Source organism: Haliaeetus leucocephalus, unplaced genomic scaffold, assembly GCF_000737465.1.
Source record: "Haliaeetus leucocephalus isolate CR32 unplaced genomic scaffold, Haliaeetus_leucocephalus-4.0 Scaffold848, whole genome shotgun sequence".
NCBI lineage: Eukaryota > Metazoa > Chordata > Aves > Accipitriformes > Accipitridae > Haliaeetus > Haliaeetus leucocephalus.
This window is the reverse complement of record NW_010973284.1, coordinates 12600759-12621571: the sequence shown is the minus strand read 5'-3', so window position 1 is coordinate 12621571 and position 20813 is coordinate 12600759.

Here is a 20813-nt window from a genome sequence, read left to right as displayed (position 1 = left end):
ATCTCCTCTTCAATATGTCTCTGTAATCTTAACTATTTTTAGGTTCTTTATTTCTAGTAAACCCCCCCAATAACCTGATTACCTATCCAAGCAAGAAGTTTCTGAAAAACAGAGCACCAAATGCTAGTCCCTCTTGAAAAGCTGAGGGGAAAGTAAGGAAGGTAGTATGTTTATTCTTGACAGAGAGTTTCAGAGTATCTCCAACTGAAAGGTACAGTAATAACACCAGTTAATAGGTCCAACCCACTCCCATATTAACAGCCAGCAAATCCAGGAAGGTCTACCAATTACATTTAACCCCATTAAAAACACCACATTTTCACTTCTGCGATGACAAGTGTACAGAGTTCAGCTTTGGGGTACCTGGGGGGAAATGCAAAATACCCTTGTGTTAGCTCACCATAGGCTGCCTTACAACAAAGTCAGTGTATGGCAAAGTTTTGGCCCTTGTTAAAATACCCAACTCATGAATACACTATTTGTTGTAGGCACTTTACATAGTCCTAATTACATTAATGTTTGAGAGCATCAAGATCTTTACAATTATTAACTCAAGCAGATGAAATGCCAGTGATGAAGATAAGACTTCAAAATTTTTATCCAATTTTGCTGCATATCTATTATATAATTCACCTAAACAAGAACAAGAACAACAACAACAAAAAACAAAACAAAAAAAAGAAAAATGGTGAGACTGTAGACCTAAACAGCTAGTGAATCCTGTTGAACCTGAGAAATTCTATTAAGCAATAGACAAGTACTAGCAAATTCTTTTTACTACAATTTTTCTCTCCTGAATTCAAGGTAGGTACATGAAGAGGGTTTTCCATTAATGAAGGATGCAAAACGACAAGGAAAAAAAAAAAAACCACCAAAAGAAGCATCAGAAAACAATCAGATAAACTATCTTGGAATCCCCAAAAGAGATCTAGGTAACTTGCTCTTTGCGTCTCTCCATGAATATATTTGGACAATGTAGAACGATGTCCCTGTGCCCAGCTTAAAATGGTATGTACTAGTTTATGTTTTCCTATGGATTCTTTAACATACAGATTTTAGACTGAGAACTATTCTTTGAAGTGTCCAAAAAAGATAACACCACCATGCATAAACACTGTAATAATTCAATTTCATTTAAGTTTTCTTATATTGGTAAGAGTGGATATATACAGACTAGCAAGCCACTGGCACAGCTGCATGTATATTTCTTTTCAGAATACACTGCATTTCTCATCTGCATTATAAAATGGAAAAAGGATTTCCTTTCATTTGCATATGATGTTATTTGGAACTGTTAATCTATCATGTAGACACAGTCAAATGCACCTTGTAATTAACACAAACCAAATTCATTGCACTTAGGTAGGATGCTAGTTGATGTACACACAAGACAATTGTTCATACCGCCTGCTCTGGAAGTTGAAAGCCTTTCATTTAATGCATACAACAAACCTAATGTGAATTGTAAAGAGGCTGTTTTTTTAAATAACCTGAAGAATGAAAGCCGGGGGCGGGGGGGAAGACAGGAATAAAATTCTTGGTTTACAATGCTTCAAAACAAATGTTTCCCAGACAACATAAACATATATGCTTTTTATGTTAAATAAAGTGATGAACCTGTGACAAAAATAAGACAATTCAGAATCTTTTGAATGGTCTCATAATTTGGGTCCAGTTCCAAAGAAGATTACAATTTTCTCAGATTATATTTTTGGGAACTGCAGGAATCACGGTCTGATCATTTCTCTGACAAAGGACAAAAATTCTGCATGGTATATGTTCTTTGCTTTTAAATTCCGGACATCTCTCAGCACTGGTTTATGCAGCCATAGGGATCTTTCCATAGAATTAATTTATGTAATATGCAGTTAAGTGCAAAGATAGTCTCCTCATCACATTCCAAGAAACAGTTTCAGTAATTCAGTTAAGTTGAATTGATGGAATTTATACCTTTGCGTATGTTATGGGCAGCCATTGACTGAGAAAGGAAACTCTGACTTTGGGAGTAGTAGACAGATGTCAGGATAGCTGACAGCTTGAAGACACAGAGAACACCCGATTCAATGTGTACATTTGTGGCAAACACTTCAGTCCAGCAAAACAAGGCCACATAGCACAAACTTGACTAGACTTCTGTGAAAAAGCACAATCCAGGACAGAGTGAAGGTAATAAAAACTGTCTCACTTTGCCATCAAAATTTAGCAAACATCTAGCAACCTCTACAATATATTCTTGCAAATCTCTATGCTGACTATACAAAAAAATCTCACATGTCATAAATACTGTGGTTAGCTACAGCAAAACCTATTTAAATAACTTAGGCAATTGATGCATTTTAAATCCCAGCTGTACTATCTGCACTCAAAATACCTTTAAATCTAAACAATAAGGGGAAAGGAGAAGAAACTAAAATGCTGCAGGAACACATGATTGAATTAATCATTAGCTATCACTCCTATAGATTAATACATCGATCAATAAGCTTTTGTTAACTACTAAAGAAATGGTTTGTATTTTCTGAAGTCATACAGTAGTGTAAAAACAAGGACAAGGAGAAGCTTCAACCAAGCTTTGTATGTGAGTTAATTAAGCTTTTGGAGTAACTGTCCTCTCATAAACCTCAGTAGATTTCTCTCAGTTCCTTTCTCAGATACTGAATTCCCCAAGGATTTTAATTTCCTTCTCCAGTTCCTAATTACTGTACTCCACTCAGGTTCCGGTTATCTTGTTTTCCCTTTCTGAGTGCTGTTTTACTCCTTTCAGCTCCTTACTCCTCCTCCTTAGGATCTAGTTTCCCCATTCAAGCTGTTTTACCACATTATTCTGGGGAGTCATTTAGTATTTTTTTTTTTTTTTTTTTTAGGTACTAATGGAAATCCTTCACTATTACTAGCAGACCAGATTTGGGGGTAAAAATAGAACACTGTTCTCAGCATTCTGCATTAGCCAGTCTTTTTTTTTTTTTCTGTCTTCCTTTTTTTTTCCCCCAACATCAATTCAGCAGTATTTCTGTGCAAGCTAGCTTATGCTTTGGGGTTATTGAGAAATAAGCCCATCTGCTTACAAAATTTTAACAACAACATTACTTTAGGTGGAAACGCACAGACCTAAGATCTGCAGACTGCATGAGCATATAAAACTACAGTCTAATTTATCTTTCTCCAGAATGATTTGAATGCTTCCCCCAAAACAAAGACCAAAATCAACAACAAACAAAAGCAACAAAAAGAAGGCAAAAACCAAACTCTCCAGTCACCCTGCAATTTCTTTTAAAAAATGGTACACTTTATATCATCTTGTCTCAAAACACACGTGCTAAGAAAGTTTAATTTTGTATGTAGTCTTGCTCAAAAACATCCTAGCAAACACTGTTTATGGAATAAAAGAACACTATACCTTTTATGGTACAAAAATCAAAGGTGGTTCTTCCTGCTACCGGTTTTACTCAGCAGTAAAGAGAAAACCTTGCAAGTGTTGTTTACACAGTACTAAATCCTTGTAAAGTCATACTGAAACAAGTCTGCTATCTGACCTAGCCCTTAGGGCTACTTAAACACCTGTGGATTTATAGAGTTCAGATGTCTACAAGGTCTGTGCTGAAGTTCATTTCCAAACCTGTGCCTCATGTGAAGTGCTTTGTGGGCACAGTTAAGCCATTACTACTTGTTTCTGGTTTGTAAGGCAATCACATTATGAAACAGAAAGAGTTCAGAATTAAGAATACTTAATACTTATCTTTATACACAGACCATAAAAGCGCGTAACGGCTAAATGCTCAACATATAAGTTTTTATTTGCAGAAGCTTAGCTTCACTAAGAGCAAAACAATGCAGGGAAAGAGAGGAGTTTTCCTCATCTGCGTATGTATAACTATTTCCCCAGCAGGACATACACATGTAAAACACATATCAGACCATCAAGTTTAACTACAGCACGCTTTGCACTAAGATAGTAAGCATTATTAGAGAAAACACAAACAACTCATCCTCCTCCCAGAAAATAAATTCTCCTGCACCCCAGATCACAGTAAAAATAGCATAATATAATCCATAAGCAGAAGAATAGGATGGAACATGTTCTAAACTTTTCAAAAATGTAATTAGTTAGAAGGCTTACTGGTTAAATCCTGGTTCCACAGAAATCCTTATGCCTGACTTGAACAGGACCAAGATTACATTGTCCAGTGGGTTTAAATAAAATATACCCTAAGTACTATGAATCTCCAAAAGTCAAAAGTGTTTGCTTTCAATTTAATTCTTTCAAAATCGTCACGCATTAAAGTTTACAATTAAGGCATTATCAATATCATTATTCTGTGGCTCAATTATACCCATTTTCTTTAGATTCTTTACTGCTGGGTGTATGCTTAGCAAGTTATAAGAGAAAAAGAATGGCAATTGTATGCTTTTGATGTCTTTCTTATAACTCTGTCCACCACAACTGGTAAAATTCAGGTTTTCTGTGAGGTCTCCAAAAGTTTCAGAAATACACAGCCTCACTTAGATGAGGCAGAATGGCAGTGACTGTCTAGAAGCCTGCACTGCCCCAGAAGCCATAGGAGCTTTTGGCCCAGCTTAGCTGCAGCGTGCATTGACGACTCATGGTTTTATTGAGATTTCACAATACTCACTATTTGTCAGAGCCCCAGTTTCTTAAAATATCAGCTCAGGAAAAGCTGGAAAATATGATCCTACTACATCCTAAAAGTTCATAAAAATGAAAGCAAATAATAATAATAATAAAAGGAATGCAGCTTTTTTTTTCCCTCTGGTACTTTAATTTCATGATTTTCAAGCCAATCTCATAATGCATAAATGTGCCACCTTAATTTGCTAATGCTGGGACTGGTAAGATTGCTTCCTGGAGCTCTGAGCAAATGCACGCTGAGAAAGAGCTTCAGGAAAGCATGCAGTCAGTGATCTTTTTTTCTTTTTTAACTACTAAGCTAGCTTCACTACACGAAAGAGAGCAAAAGCAGCAATTGTCTTGCTGTCGTCCCACATCTCTGCAATGGCTTTAGGGAGGTTTGTGCTGCCAATACAGAGCAGCGAATGGTGCCTGCACACAGCTATACCAAAGCTGGTTCTTGCACAGGGGGACAAGGGACATATCTCCATGCCTATCCCATGTTTAGTGCTGTATTAACCTAGAGCACAACAGCATACCTTCACGTATTTCATCTGAGCCACTACTACAGCTGTTTAGAGTTCATGTTTGTACATTGCTGAATTAAGAGTTACATAAATGCTAAATGCTCTTAAAGTCAGACTCACAAAAACCTCAGAACTGTTGTGGAATGCAAATTCCAAATTAGATCCCTCTTAAAGAGCAGAATAATAAAAACAGCCATCACAAATTTACCACTTCTTTCTCTTTTACATTCTGCTCAGTATGGCTTTCTGTAGGTAGGTGTGTATAATAAACCACTGCCATGCTTGGCCTCTTGTGGATCTATCCTGTTTATGCATTGCTAAATCTTTTTTATAGCTTCTGACAATACGTTGTTTCACACCTTTATATCTGTATTTATATTGGTTTTATTGTTGGGTTATCATTGTGGTGCTGAATTACACTGAAAAAAACATCTGTTTATCTGATAAGGTTTGGCTCACACAAACATTTTCAGGATCATAGGTTTTTTTAACCATTTACTTAATATACATTTATACACAGATACATGGTTACTCTGTACCAAACATATTAGAATGTAATAATTGCCATCAGTGCTATTACTAGGCATGGAAAACCTGACACTTTCTGGCAAAAGCAAGAGATGACACAGCCAACACAAATTATTTATCTCAGTTGTCCTCCATGCTAAGCCCTTGAGGTCTAAGGATGAATCAAGTGCCTAGCAACTAACAGACGGTCCATGCTACCATTCCTTTCTTGTCTGTCTTTATGTGGAGAATTGGGCCCTCACCCGGAAATATCTCTTATCCCCACCTAATAAGAAGATCCTCATTTATCACCCATTGTCAATCCATGCAGACCTCTCCATCCAATCCTACGTATTAGCCATTCTCAGAAAGACTGACTGCTGTGCACTACATAGGGAGAGTCAAAATATGTGAAGACTGCAAGCAACTCTTATTCACATAACTATTTATACAGCCAAAGGTTATAAAATACCTTTGTTCTGACAGCTGCTGGGAGATGTAAAAGTAGCACCGATTCAGGGAACAAGATGAATCTAACTAATCTTCTGTTAGGAAACGTGGGAGAAGCTCAGAATGCCATCTACAGCTTTTTACCAATGGCAGAAAACCAAGACAATCCAGAGGCAAGGAGACGCAGATCAGTCAAGTCCCACATACTGAACGTGAGATTCATGCACTTGACTGCCTGAAACTCCCTGTAGGTAGACCTTCATCAAATGCATTTGCTAATCAGTGCAGAGGCCTCCCCGTGCTCTGTGCCTGCATGTACCAAATCAGCCATGTCTGGCACGCGGGGTCATGCAGCAGAACGCAGGAGCCAGGGGCTCAAAGTCAAAAAACCCCTCATCCTGTGCCACAGGTGTCTCTCGAGGATATACCTCGGCCCAGACCCAAACTCAAATGCTGGAGGAGGAGGGTTAATTTGAGAGCACTGGGGGTAGCTCAGTGCTCAGGTCAGGTGTAGTCAGGGCAGTCAGTAACACGACAGAGGAAATTGCCAAAGTGAGATTTTGGGTATTAGGGTGCGAAGGTAATAGTGAAAGCTCCAGGAAGAACTTTTAAAGTGTGTGGAATAGAGATAGCCCATTTACTTCATATCTACTTGGCAGGTAGCACAAGGAAGCTCCCTGTGGCACTACAGCAAAATGGTTTTACATTGCTGGATATGACAGCAGTGTGAGGCCATAGCAGTAGCTACTGAACAGTGGCGAGCAAAAATGAAGGGCAATGAGTCTGAATTAAGATGAATAGAGCAGTGGACAATTAGCTAGTTTGTCAAAGGAACAAACAGTCATTAAAGGAAGCCTTTCACAATGTAAAACCATTTGTATAAGGGATGCAGTAAAGGGGACATCAATTTTGCAAGACTGTAATTGAGCTTGATCTTACTCCTAACCAGGCTGATTCTCAAAAACTCAGTGAAATAATCAGTTATTTCCCACCTTCAGTGGGAATGCAGCACCAGATCTTTGATTAAACTTCATTCCTAATATTTGGTTTGCTGGAAAAAAAATGGTCTTCTGAATCATTAGAGTACTTTGATGGGACAATTTATTTCTTCTGTTTGAAATATTTCCTACTGCAATAAACTGCTGAATGTAAATGCTAAAATACAGATTTTCAGAGAGCTAGAGAGATATTTTTAGGTTTTCAAATATTAAGACAAAATGGCATCATTTTGTATCTAAGTCTGAATTTTAATGAGCAGCTCTATTGATAATCACTGAACATCTATATTTATAGAAAAATGGAATATCATAAATACAGGATTGTGCCATTATCTACATATGTTGCATTTCTCCATACATACAGAAATCAGAGAGTTTAATTTCTACAGCAATGGAAATACAGCAATTTACACCAGAACTATTAGTCAGAATGTAAAATTAGATCTAAGCCAGTGTGTTGGCTCAGTTTTTAAAAGTTGGATCTAGCTAAATTTTTCTCATGTATGCTTTCATTTCTGCCTCACTGGAGAAAAAGAGGCACAATTCTGTGTTGCCTCCATAAGGTCATTATAGAAGGTTCTTAGACTTTTAATGCCATTTATTGTGGTGCAGTAGTACTTGTGACCTAGGTCTTAAACAGCATTAAAATGCAAAGCAGCAAATCAGGAAAGCCCAGTAAAAATTTGTTAGAGATTTTGTTAACATGAGTTTTATTTCTAAAGGTAATGTTGGTGTCTGATAAGGATTAGTAAAAATACTGAAAGAAAGGATAAAAGACTAACAACCATGACTTTTGATTCCTACTCTATAGCAAAAAGAAACATTATTTTTAATTGTGAGTTTGAAAAGCATCTAAGTTTAACTAAGTAAATATACAGTAGCTGCTCTCTTGAGATGGAATGTCTCTAATTTGGTTGATTCTACAAATAAATTGCAAATACAGGGTACACTTTCAGAAGAAGAAAGCTTTAAATAGTAGTGTGAGAATTTTGAAAACAAAAGTTGATGTGCAAATTCTTAATCTGTTTTCTTAACACCATACTCATTTTGGCACACACTTTAAAAAGCAGAATATGTAGCAATTAAGCAGTATACCTTCAGATCTTAACAGTGCGAATGGACACAAATAAGCATATAAGAATAGAGTATAATGGACAGCTAAAAATATTGGAAGCTGGCTTTCTAGAAATGTTTCTATAAGCATAAGTACTTTGAGATTCTTATACAAAATATAAATACATACCTTTGTTCATTAGCATTATTTCCTAATTTATATAACAATTTAATAGGCAGAAAAAATGTGTAATAAAATACAGGTATACATTATCTATACCATAAGTAACAGAGTGGAATGTAAAATCAAGAAAAAATGAAATGTCTTTTTCTCCAAAACATGTAAGGGTTAATAAAAAAATAAAAAAACAAAAACATACAAAAAACTGACGACTCCTCCAAACTTATACACAGACAAAGATCATATTTTTGCTATTTATCTAAATTGAAGCTTAAAGTGGTTTTGTTTTTCTTTTAAAGTTTAAACTTTAGCGACTGTGGGAAAAAATTTATACACTGCACGGGGTATTCTTTTAGGTGCATATTTTCTAGCATTGTTATTAATAATAATATTAATACAAAAATGTAGCAGATCAAACCAGAAGGAGCCTTGAATATATTTGCTGGGAATTGCCTCAGGCTAAACACCAGGGACATGAAACAAACTGTTCTTATCACCTTTTTCCAAACACAGCGATTTAAATTTACAATGAAAGTGCCAGCACCAGCTGCACTTTAAGAAAGCACCACATGTCTTGATGAGCTCCAAGAAAATGGAAAAAAGCCCAGTTCAAGTTGGAGGTGTCATCTTCCTCTAGCCAGCTGGGTGACACAAAGCTGAAAGCGATGAAGTGCTAATTAGAGGTTGATGAACAGAATCTCGGAGTGGAAACTTGTCGAAATAGCCTCTACTGAATCATAGCCTTATAAGTCAGCCCTTATCTCCCCATACAGAGCCCTGTCAGAGCCAGAAAAAGGCAGTGTGAATCCAAATATCTATACGGTTAGGTTACATGTTTTATCTTATACCATATGTCCACCTTATCTTGGAGTTATTTAAAAATTACTTTTTTTTTTTTTAATGGAGATATATGTTTTCCCTAGTTAGTTCTCTTAGAATGTCTAGACCCTATTGCAGAAGGAGCAATCAGACTTTTTTTTTTTTTTTCCTAAAGATGCCTTTTATAACTAATTCCCATAAGGAAAAAAAAAAAAGTCTTCCAATGCTAAGTGAGAATAAGCAAATAGCTATTTCTTAATGAGAGATATGAGTAGGACCACACGAAAGAAAAATGAGGAAATGAACTGCAATTAAAAAAAAGATCATGCTTAGAATAGGTCTGAGTTTAGAATTGTTCTTCACTAAAAAGAAAGGCGGTGGGGGGAGGCTGTAACTGGCACGGGAGTTTGGTGCCTTTTTGGTTTTTTTAAATAACGTTGATGTTGAAGTGCCGGCTTTTTTTGGCGAATATCTTGTTCTAATTGGACCGAAAGCAGAAATGTTTAGCAGTGCTGACAGGCAAGTACAGACAGGGCGGTTTCACTTCTAGAAACAGCAGGAGCCACTGCTCACACAGCAAGAGCAGGTGCTCCAAGCTGGGCTGGCAGGACACCAGAAGGGAACTACACCATTCTCACAAATGTGTCTCCCTTGCTCTTCCCTCCACTCCACATTTCCCCTTTTCTTCCACCTTACCTATTAATCCTAACTAGTGCTCTCCTTACTGAGCAAATGTTAGCATCACTACATCCCTCCAGGTCCTGAATCAGCAAAGCCCTTACGCACATGTTACCGGCTTCAGTGGGAGACAAATACGTGCTGAATATTAAGAGCAAATTCAAAGGTTCTGTTTATTCTGGGTGACAAAATCCAATTAATAAGAATGAAAATCTGAAGGTAGAGAGGAGAGTTGAAACCGTTCCCACGCTAATGCGGATGCACGACACTGCAGCAACGACTACTCTGTGTGTACTATGCTAGAGCCACATATATCTGGGTCATCAGTTTGGCTTCAGGATATCTTACCTGGCACTTTTTAGAAGCTTTTTCAAATTACACTGCATTGACACCCAGGAACTAACTGACTTTAGGACAAATACCTGCTTCTTATCAATATCAGGCATTTTGTAAACTTTAGTAGTAAAATGATCATCTCGTGAGCATCAAGTAGTTTGTGGGATAAAATATCACCAGGACTAAATTTCATCAATAACTGAGTAACTCTGGAACATCTTTCAACACATATGCTAACAAGTCCAGCAAAAACAAACTACATGGAGCTGAAGCATTCACCAAAGCCCTTCCCCTTGTGCTCTAAATTTTATTCTTGGGAGGCGTTACACATTTCTCTGCAATTTATGCTAGCTAATATAATGCATTTTTTAATATAATCTGAGTGTATTAAGATCTAAAATATGAAAGTTACAGACCTTTGTTCATGTCAACAGAAAAGGAAAAGATGATGAAAACTGCAGAAGTTAGTCACAACATAAAAAAAATACAGACCTTGCCCTAAAGAGCACACAATTTAGGAATAAAAATCCAGAGCCATGATGATTTTATGTAAACAGTATGGGCTATACAAAAATCATACTTTAAATATTTAATACCTTATAAGATATGAAGTACACTGGCACATCTGTAATTTCAGTCAGTGTTTTGTTCTGTTAGCCTATTGCTTCAAAAACCTAGTTCAGATTAATTGTTGTCTCAAAAAAAAAAAAAAGAGAAAGAATCCATGCTCTTTTGAAAATGTCAACTCCCATTAAACCAGCTCTCCAAAATAATGATGTTCATCTGATTTTTCCCTCTTTGATTAGGCTTGTATAATTCTGTATTATCTTGGTAGCTTTGATGCCAAACAAGATTAAATTGTCATGTACAGTATATTAAATTTATAATCTGAATAAAAAAAAAATCACTTATAAGGCACTCAGAATCAGTATCTAGGGACGCAGCTACTACATTTACATAATTTACACCACTGACATGCCATTATTTCCTAATTATTTATGGCCAATTATCAATTGCTGGTCAATGCTTGGAATCAGTCACTATAATTATTTCCCTACGGCCTCTTGTTTAGATGCAACAGAGGCAGTTTTATCAAGCCTTAGCACAGCACCAACATATGCATTTCCTCTGAAAAATGATACTATTTTTTGCTGTCTTACATGTGATTTTTCTTCAGTATGAGGAAAAAAAATTTCAACTACAAACTCTAAAAGTTTTAAAGCAGCATTTTTTCACTTCTGACATGTATTCCAAACTCCTGTACAAAACACTCAAAGAGGATTCCCCAGAAAAAAAGAAAAAAAAAAAAAAGAAACCCCACCAAAACTGATGTAGTAGGAGAACCCTGTTCAACAATGTGATCTTATTGTCTAGCCTCTTCTCTTTCCATTTTTTTCTTTCAGCATATTTTCATTTTTTTCCTTTTGTATTTTATAAAAATGAATAATAGCTGATTTCTGCCCTCATATCTAGATTTCACTTCCACTCAAATCAGTCCTAAAGCATGCAAACAAAAATCTGCATTTGAACTCCTAATGATTCCTCCTATTGTCTCATTGCTGCTACAACCTGTCAATCACTGCTGAAAAGTGCTAATCACTCCCAGAAATCCCAGTCTCACAGACAAAAGTACCAGTCACCAAAAAAATAATACCAATTGGTCATGGATGGAAGGCAAATCTCACTAGGGATCTAACTGCACAATGGAGTTTATTAAGTCCATTTTGCTATAGTCTGGCTCTGCTAGCAGCATCCAACGGTTTCAGACTTTAATTTCAAAGTCAGCTAAAATCCACCAAAGTAACTTATATTCATTAGCTAGGCTTTAACTGAACTACTATGAAATCTCTTGGCTACAAGGGCCTTTAGTAGAAGTGGCAGCTTTCATTTTCAATTTAAGGAATATAGATCTAGTCAGATGTGAGGTACTTCTTTCTTAGTTTGCTTTTTGCAGGCACTTAGTTCTTTACCAAGTTGTTTCTTTAACTAATTGTATACATCTTTGACTAATAATACACGTGAAAGAATATCTTGCTGTTAATAGTCTGTACCTGACCAGTTCCCCTCTGTTACAACATTCAGCTTTAGTAGAAAGAAGTAGTAATGATGACTACAAACCATGCATCATAAAGCACTGTTGCCTGAGGTCAGAGAGACTGTATTTTATATTACAAAGGGGAAGGTGGCTAATTCAGTAGACTTGACATCTAAACTGCTGTATCCTAAACCCCACTCTTTTTCAAGCCTCAGTGCAGATTGCACTGTTTGCATTTAAAACTATAAACACAGACTGTGTTTTCCTGTTACATCAAGTAAATACTTAAGTATGTTTGATCGTATAAATAATAATTAAACAATATACAATAATTACCTTTTAGAAATCCCTATAGTGATTATTACCTTTGGAGTTGACTAGAGGAGGCTAAGAATGTGCAATAATTGATTTCTATTGGTTATATGCATTCTACTTCCTATTTCTTAGAGAAGCAAAATATTTTAAACTGGTGAAACTTCTCCTTGGATAAGTAAGGTTCATCTGGCTTCAGGTAGACACTATTGCAATCAGGAACTTCTACCGAAGTTGCTGTTGAAGCTACGTTTACCAATTATTGCAGTGGAAAGACCACCCCTGAAAAAGAGTTAATATTTACATTAAAAACAATTTGCAGAGAGGCATAATTTGTATATGGCTTTGTGCAATGCATGTCTGCGTGCTTGGAGTGGTTGGATTTCAGTAGGCTTACAGCCCGCGATTCTGAACGCTTCTTGCTTTAACGGGAGCCCACAGCTCCCAGCCTGGGAGCGCTCCCATAGCGCACTTGGTGCCCGTAGTGCTGGACAAGTACTTGTTTTGTTTCTTTATTTTTTTACTCAATGTCCAACACTTGAAAAGCTTTTTTTTTTTTTCTCCTTTTCCCTTTTTAAACAGTTTTTGAAGTTTAGGTGACTTTCTTTTTCTTACAGTTAAAATAAATAGCAAGCTTCAGCACAGTGACTGTAAAGCAGTATATAGCTCCAAAATACAGGCTCATCAATATACTTCTCGCATGACTACAGTGCCCATTCTTTTGGATTTCTGATTTTAATACAAATAATAATGCAACTCAAATGACTGCACACATGGTGAATCAGGAGGGAAAGCAAGCTTGCACTTCAGATATGCTCACTTTGTGATACAAGCCACTCTAGGCACATTAATTCAGAAGTACATTAATCCACAGTGCCACCTAGCCACCTGTGTATATTTAGTTTAAATGTGACAAAAAGAAAAGCCTTCTAAACTGTAAAAACTGTTAACCCTCTCCCCCTTCCCCTCCTCTCCAGTTGCTGGATGTAGATGGAGTAGAATAATAATAAAAAAATAGCCCATGTTTACAGCAACTGTTACTGACCTAAAGGAAACCTGCAAATCTTTGCTATAGCTCTGTGTTACACTGTTATTACTCCAAAAAACATAAACTGGGATATTAGCTGCGCTGAATTAAAATGAAGCATTCTATAAAACACCTGTTTTGTTGTACAAAACTTGTTTCACTGAAACATGGAACCTCTTTCCCTCCCTTCTCTTTTTCCTTCTATTCAGCTCTAGCCTTAGAACTAAATTAGATTTTATGTTGTGTTTATGTTGCAAGAATGTTTTAAAGCTTCAGCAAGTATCTAATTTATTTTAGGTCTTATTATTGTAAAAATAATAAATTCAGGCTAGCAGATATTAAAAGACATCCTCCAAATATACATCTAATAGATATTCTCAACCAGTAATATTCCCACAGTAATTTTAACACATACCCTGAGTACACCAAACCTCTGACAGAATGCTCAAAGCACCATGTAGTTCCCAGCTCAAGGTGTGACAGAAAGGAGTTGCTTTTAAAACTTTTCTCCTTTGACAGAAACTGCGCAATATTCCCTGACTACCTTTTACAATTTTTACAGGAAAGAAAAGAAAGTATGAGAATTGAAATGTCCCCAACAGCTATCCGAAGCAAAGCCTAAGGTCTGTGTCTGTCCCAGCCAGCGAGAAGCAGAAAGCGCCAAACATTTTCCTTCCTGGCATTTGTGCCTCTTCCAGGCAGGACAGAGTTTTGTTGAACATTAACTGATAGATCTCACAATTTAGTGTGTGACACAGTGGGTTGAGGGTACACTTGGAAGCCCTCCCAACCACAGAGGGGTTTGCAGACAGGCATTCCCCTTTGCAGGCTCCAGGTGAGCTCTGTGGGGTTTGGAGGCTCAAGAAGGCAAGTTGACCTAAGAACTGACAGAGGTGCCCCAAAAGCCTGGGGAGACCTTCCTGTCCCCTTCATGTAGCAGCCTACACCCAGCCTCTTTGTATGTTAGCACCGATAAGATGTATGAACATGATTTCAGGGCAAAAACTTTATTTAAAAATCATTCCAGTTAACAACAGTTTCTTTAGAATCCTGCCAATACCTAACATGTAACATTTGCAAAAAGTCTGCACTTTCAAGAGTATCTTTAAGGAAGCTGAATAAGGGAAATCACTCAGGTCCCCATTCCTGTAAAATCTGCCATCAGTCTCTAACCAATGCAATAAAAAAATCCTGCTGTAGGATCTCTGCCTGTCCGGCTTCCCATGCCTTCTGTCCCTGCTTAATGCCACTTTCCCATACGCCTCAGCTCTGCTTCGCTATTATCCTTACCCACAGATTCACCATTTCTCAGGTTTCTGCTGCTGTTGTCCCAGCATTACCATTTGAAGGAAATGCTACCTCTCCATACTCACCACCTACTTCTTGTCCTCTTGCCTTAATTCTTTCCAGCTCCCAGGCCCCCACATTTTGCCTCAGGTCTGCCACACCAACAACAACGTTGAGATTTCTGACTTGGCCCACCAGGCTAAAGAAGGGCCAATAGGCCAGTCTACTCTAAAAATTCCTCAGAAGGTAATTCTAAACATTACCGTGTATGCATTTAGTTACACCTCTGCACAAAGATGGCACAGAGAGAAAGCCTAAGGTGGAGAAAAAAAGAAAAACCAGAAAAGAAACCTTTAAGATGTAAGTTTTCCCACCTCTATACAGAGAATTTTTCACCCTTATTCAATTTGCTGTGAGTAGAACCAGTGATCCTTCCTTGCTTTTTACCCTTTTTAAAGAAAGCAAGCTAATTTAAAAAAATGGGCACAAAAAGCACACATAGTGGGCATGCTTAATATACCAAAAAAAGAAAAAAGCCCCAAAGAGCAAAAGACAAACAAAGAGATTTGTTGTTTCTGACACAGGATAAAATAAACATTTCTTACTCCACAGTTTTCTTGTGAGTAAAATGACCAGTTTCCAGTCCTCACCTTGATACCAGACCTAGGCTGGTGGCAGGGGACTGAGACACTGTTTCTTCCATGTCTGGGTTTTTAAAAAATTTTTTATTATTATTATTTTTAATTCTCTTATTATCCTATTTTGATGATTCTTTTGTTAACCTCTTGTTTTTGTAGCACAAGGTACATAAGGAAATATATGCTCCTGCTCCTCTCCTTCATTACTTCCTGAATCTTCACTGGCGTCTTTTTTCCTGTTAAGCATTTGATCCTGACAACAATATAAATCTGAAATAATAGGTCAAAATATACTGAAAATATTGACACAAAAAAAAAAAAAGAAAAAAAAGACTTAACTGGTGAAAATTAAAGGACACACAGTAAGAGGACTTTAAAAAAAAATCATGATTTGAAAATTAAATTTTGGAGGCAACCCTTTAACCCCATCAACTTCACAATAAATTCCACTGTCTACCACTGGCTTGATCAATACAGGGTATGGACTATTTCAAAGGATCCTGCCTGGTTTTGATGGAAGTAAAAAAGTTAAAATTCAGGGTTTCCTGTGGATCCTAGTCTCCCCCTTCCCAACGGAGCGCCTGTCCTTTCTACGCAACTTCAATACTGGTTATTTCATATCAAAGTAAATGTAGTGGGCAGGGTGATGACTGACACCTGATCCAAGACAATAGGGTAAGGACCCAGTGCCTGGTCCCCTTGTGCTTTGACAAGCTTTTTCTCCTGGTGACTGTTAGCCATTGTTTGATAACTACAGACTTCCCTTCCCACAGACCTTTCTGAACTCTGCTGTCTTTGAACAACACACAAAATGTGAAGGAAAGTATTTACCAGCCAGTAATTACAAGCCACCCCTCATGTAAAGGTAAACGGTAATGAGGAATGTGCAAAGAATAGCTAGCACTGTCAAAAGAAAAAAAAAAAAAAAAAAAAAAGGCTTGTAAAACGTAAAGCCATACAAAATGCCTTATAGACTTATCCTGCAGTAACTGTATCAATTAACCATACTAAAAGCCCTAACTCAGATGGGCACTGCACACAGCATGTCTGCCAGTGTTTTATTATCAAGTCCATTATGATGAGTTCTTGTCCTAGACAAAAGGAGAACAGAAAAAGAATTCAGGCTGACAAATTAGACTTGAAATCAGTTTCATTTACATAACGACTGGAAGTTCATTAATAACAGAGTTTTAATTATTCATGCTCTTGTTTCACTAGATACAGCAGTTTTCCCCCTGCTGTGCTGGATGTCTGGATTAGCTAAAATGAACCATAGCAAACTGATAGACTGCCCAGATTTCTTAAGTTCTTTGCTGCTTTCAAACTACCAAGGAGAGCACTTGGGGGGGCTGGGGGCAGGGAAGAAACTCTTTCCTTCAGCTAATGTTATAACATGCTAATGAAGGAGATATTTGAATTCTGCTTTGTGTGTGAACTTTGATTTGATGAGAACTCAGCCTCAAAATCCAAGCCATAACAAAAAGTTTCAGAAATAGGTTCCAAATTCTGTATCGATTTGCCAACTTCTAGTTCTGTATTTAGATCACTTTGGATCAGTAGCACCAACACTCGATATTTGTGTTGGGATACCTGGTGTGAGAAGAGAGTGTTTCTAGAGAATAACCACATTTCAGTCTCTCACAAAGAGTTGTTTAGCATCTATGCTAAAATCATGGTGATTTCATAATTCAGTTTTCTCCCATTTCTTCCATGGGCTTTTGCTTTGCATGTGTTTTCTTTGGGGTTATCTTCATTTTTAATTATAAAGTGGAATAAAGAAGGTCAGAATCTAGTCTATTTTCTACAGAAAAAAATGAGATTACTAGGATCTTTGTAAAAAATTCATCAAAATGCAAGAATGAATGGACAGCTTTATCTTATAAGTTTTTCCCATCACAGCATCTAACAAGTAACTCGCACTGACTTCAACATATCCTGCAGTGAAAGAATAGGACCTGTGGATTTTACATGACTATCTGCTATTCAGTGAAACCTGAGGGCCCTACTCTCCCGCTGCAGGATGCATGTAATACCCATTGAAATCAATGGGAATTACCCTTATGTCCTGCAGCACAACCAGGCCTCACAGCTACATGTCATGAACTACGAACACTGGCAGGTGGACAAAGTGAAGGAAATATCTGAAGAATGATGCTTACTAAGAGCTGTAAGTTATACTTCAAAATTGTTCCTTTTTCTCATAGCATGTAACTAAGGCATGAGACCACGAGTCTCTTCTTCCAAAACCTGAAGTTTTCTGAAAGCAAAACAATGAATAGAATAAAAGCATTTTGTGTAGAAATGAAAGCAAACAAGTGATGTCTTAAACTTTCACTATTCAGTATTTGCTTTTTGCTGGAAACACCAGTAGCTTTTTTCCTGACTTTCTCTCCATTCTTGAAAAATTAATAACATAGCTAGAAAAAACCAATGATGGAAAAAGTCTTAAGAGGACAGAAAGGCAGAGATTCGATAGACATCAGGATCATGTTTGCTCTGGTACTTTTTTAGGAGCCTTTTGTATTATGTTACCGGGGTGGGGGGAGGAGCAAAGAGAAGAGGTTTCCCTTGTGTTTATACCCAAATTCAGGTACAAGTATTCAGCCATCTAATTTTTGTCAATATGTTGCATCTTCCAGTTCTGTTTATTGGTAGATATTGTGCGCGTCTTGTATATCATGTCCATAATAAATGTCACTGAATGTACACTTTTATGTTTTTTGTTTTTGTGGGTTTTTGGTGGTTTTTTTTTTAAATGGAAGTCAATTCTAAACTAAGAGAAAGGAAAAATACAAGGCTGGAAGTCAGTAGATGTAGACCACATTCCAGCTGTATCCCTGTCCCTCATCAAATAGCCTACCTGTTGACCCTGGGCCAAACCATAAATCCCTCAGCCACACTGATGGCTAAGGAATATATTTGTGTGTAATTATTCATAGGAATTGTTTTGCAGGGCTGGACAAAAATTCAGGGAGTCACTGTTCACCACTGTGAATAAGCAGTGCATAGACTGACCTTGTATTTTCTGGCCCTCTACCTGGAAATAAGGCAACAGCCTTTCCCTGACTGATTGGTTTACTTTGTGAATGCATTCTTCAGTCAGCTTATAGTGATGAACACAGTAAAAGTCTGAAATGAAAAGAGCCGCTAGATTCCTGTTTGAGAAGATTTGGTTGGTGTGGACAATTTTATATCAGTCTGAGAGTGACAACAGAAACATAATAAAAGCATGAGGGGTGTATGGATGCATTAACCATGTAATGGGTTTTCAGTTGGACTTTGAGAGAATAATGTGAATTTCTTACAGCCAGCTCCAAATTTAGGTTGTTCATAAAGAAACTAGTGCTAAGATGACAGACTTGATAGGGTCTAGCGCAAAGAGAAGTCTGCTTACCAGAAAGGCTTTCTATGGACAGAGACCTCCCCAGAAATTTTTCAAAAACTGACCAAGTTTATTCCAACCTAGTCTATGAATACATTTCATTCTTATTCTCACCAAGTTCCCAGACATATGATGTCTCTCACATTCCTATGGGAGATCCCATGTTTCTAACCGTTCTTCTAATCTTTTAGGAAGCATACCAGGCAGTTCCCATTGCACAGATGGCATACAGTGCCTGACTGAACTAGCAGACTTGGTGCTGTCTCAATGCTTTTTACTGGCAAGAACTGATTGAGTAGCCCTGATTGATACTCTTAGTACTAGCTGGACAATCTGCCTTGCTATGTTTAATCCACAGACCATGTGGCTGTTGGGAGATGCTTTTTTTAACAGCTTTTTAACAATTTACAAGGGCAGCTTTTTTGAGAAATTATCTTTCCTGGTTTTAACATGTTGCTGTCTCTACACGTTCTTCGTCTATCACTGGATTTTCTAAAAAAACACATCCCTTGTATCTCAGTGCGGTTTATTTTCAGTTCTTTTTAAGTTTTAGAATATAACTGAGCAGTGCAAAATCCTGGAAAATAACTTAGTGAAAAAGTGTCACAAAAGCAGTCATGAAAAAACATGGACACACATATCACCTCCTTGTCATTGACAGATCATGTTGCCGAAAAACCTAACAAGAGATAGAGGCTTTAAACAACACATTAGAGCAAATTAAGCAGACTGAAGGACTCCCAGATTGCTGTTCTGGCCCTCATTTTCAAATATTCTAAATCCAAACCTAGCCAAGACTTAACTGTCTGAGGCCTTTAGCTTACAAATAGAGTTACTCACTACTACCTTTTATCACTTCTTTTTGAAAAGAGAGACCTACAGCACATGTTTTTGAACTTGTCAGACCTAATAGTTTTCTTTAAATCAAGTCAGAAACTCAGTCCCATTTGGCCCACTGCACAGTGTGTGATGCAGTGAACATGCAATTTTCTGCACAGCTAATAGGAGAATTATGTACTCCCTCTTTTTTAAGGGGGATACTTAGATGGAGGGGAAGAGACAAAAGGAAGTTGTTTTTCAGATCTAATCTTTGTTATCTCAATTTTCCAAATTTACAGTCCTCATAGTCTTACCTGCTCTCACCAGGTAATTTCCAGTTATTCACTAGTTTCCCTTCAGCCTCAGTAAGGAAATCTTCAAGTAAGGTTAGTGCAGAAGATTAAGACTGCATTAAGATTAAGTCTGAAATGTTCTGCTACCAATTAGCCCTCTAGTATTTCTGTAAGCCTTGAATTTTTGATGCGATCAATGACACCAAGTGGAGCCATCTTCTGTGGAGTGGTTATTAAAGATATAAAAATCAATACAAAGATGATACTTGGAAATCTATATCACAAGATAATGAATCACAATGAGAGCCAGCTAAGAAGGAATGTCAGCAAACCAAACAGAAGGTTTGTGCATAACAAATTATTTGATGCCAGTAGAGTTTAAGCTAAATTTTGCATGAGACAGAAGTCTTCAGGCAACACTTATGATACATTTGCATGGCAAGGTTTTAATGAGATGAAGACACAAGACCAACCATGCACAGGGCTTTTTGTGCTTAAAGAGAGACAGAAGGAGTGAGAGATGATTGAGACATATGGGATTAAGACAATAATGCTATAATTTGACTTTAATGACAAAACAGCATCAAAAACTTTCTCTGTCAGTAATCCTCATTCAATTTCTTTTAAATGAAACATTATTTGCCTGTACCTTAAGTGCTGATTGTTATTGGAGTTGTGTATTGGAGCTTCACAGGATACTCCAAATTTAATTTGAACTAGGGATTGATTTAGTTGGCTTCAAAGCCAGGTTTTCCTTTCCAAAATTGAACTAGTGCATGACTTTGCAAATTCATTTGGGTTTACTGCTTGACACAATTGTATGAGACATTACAGCATTTATGGT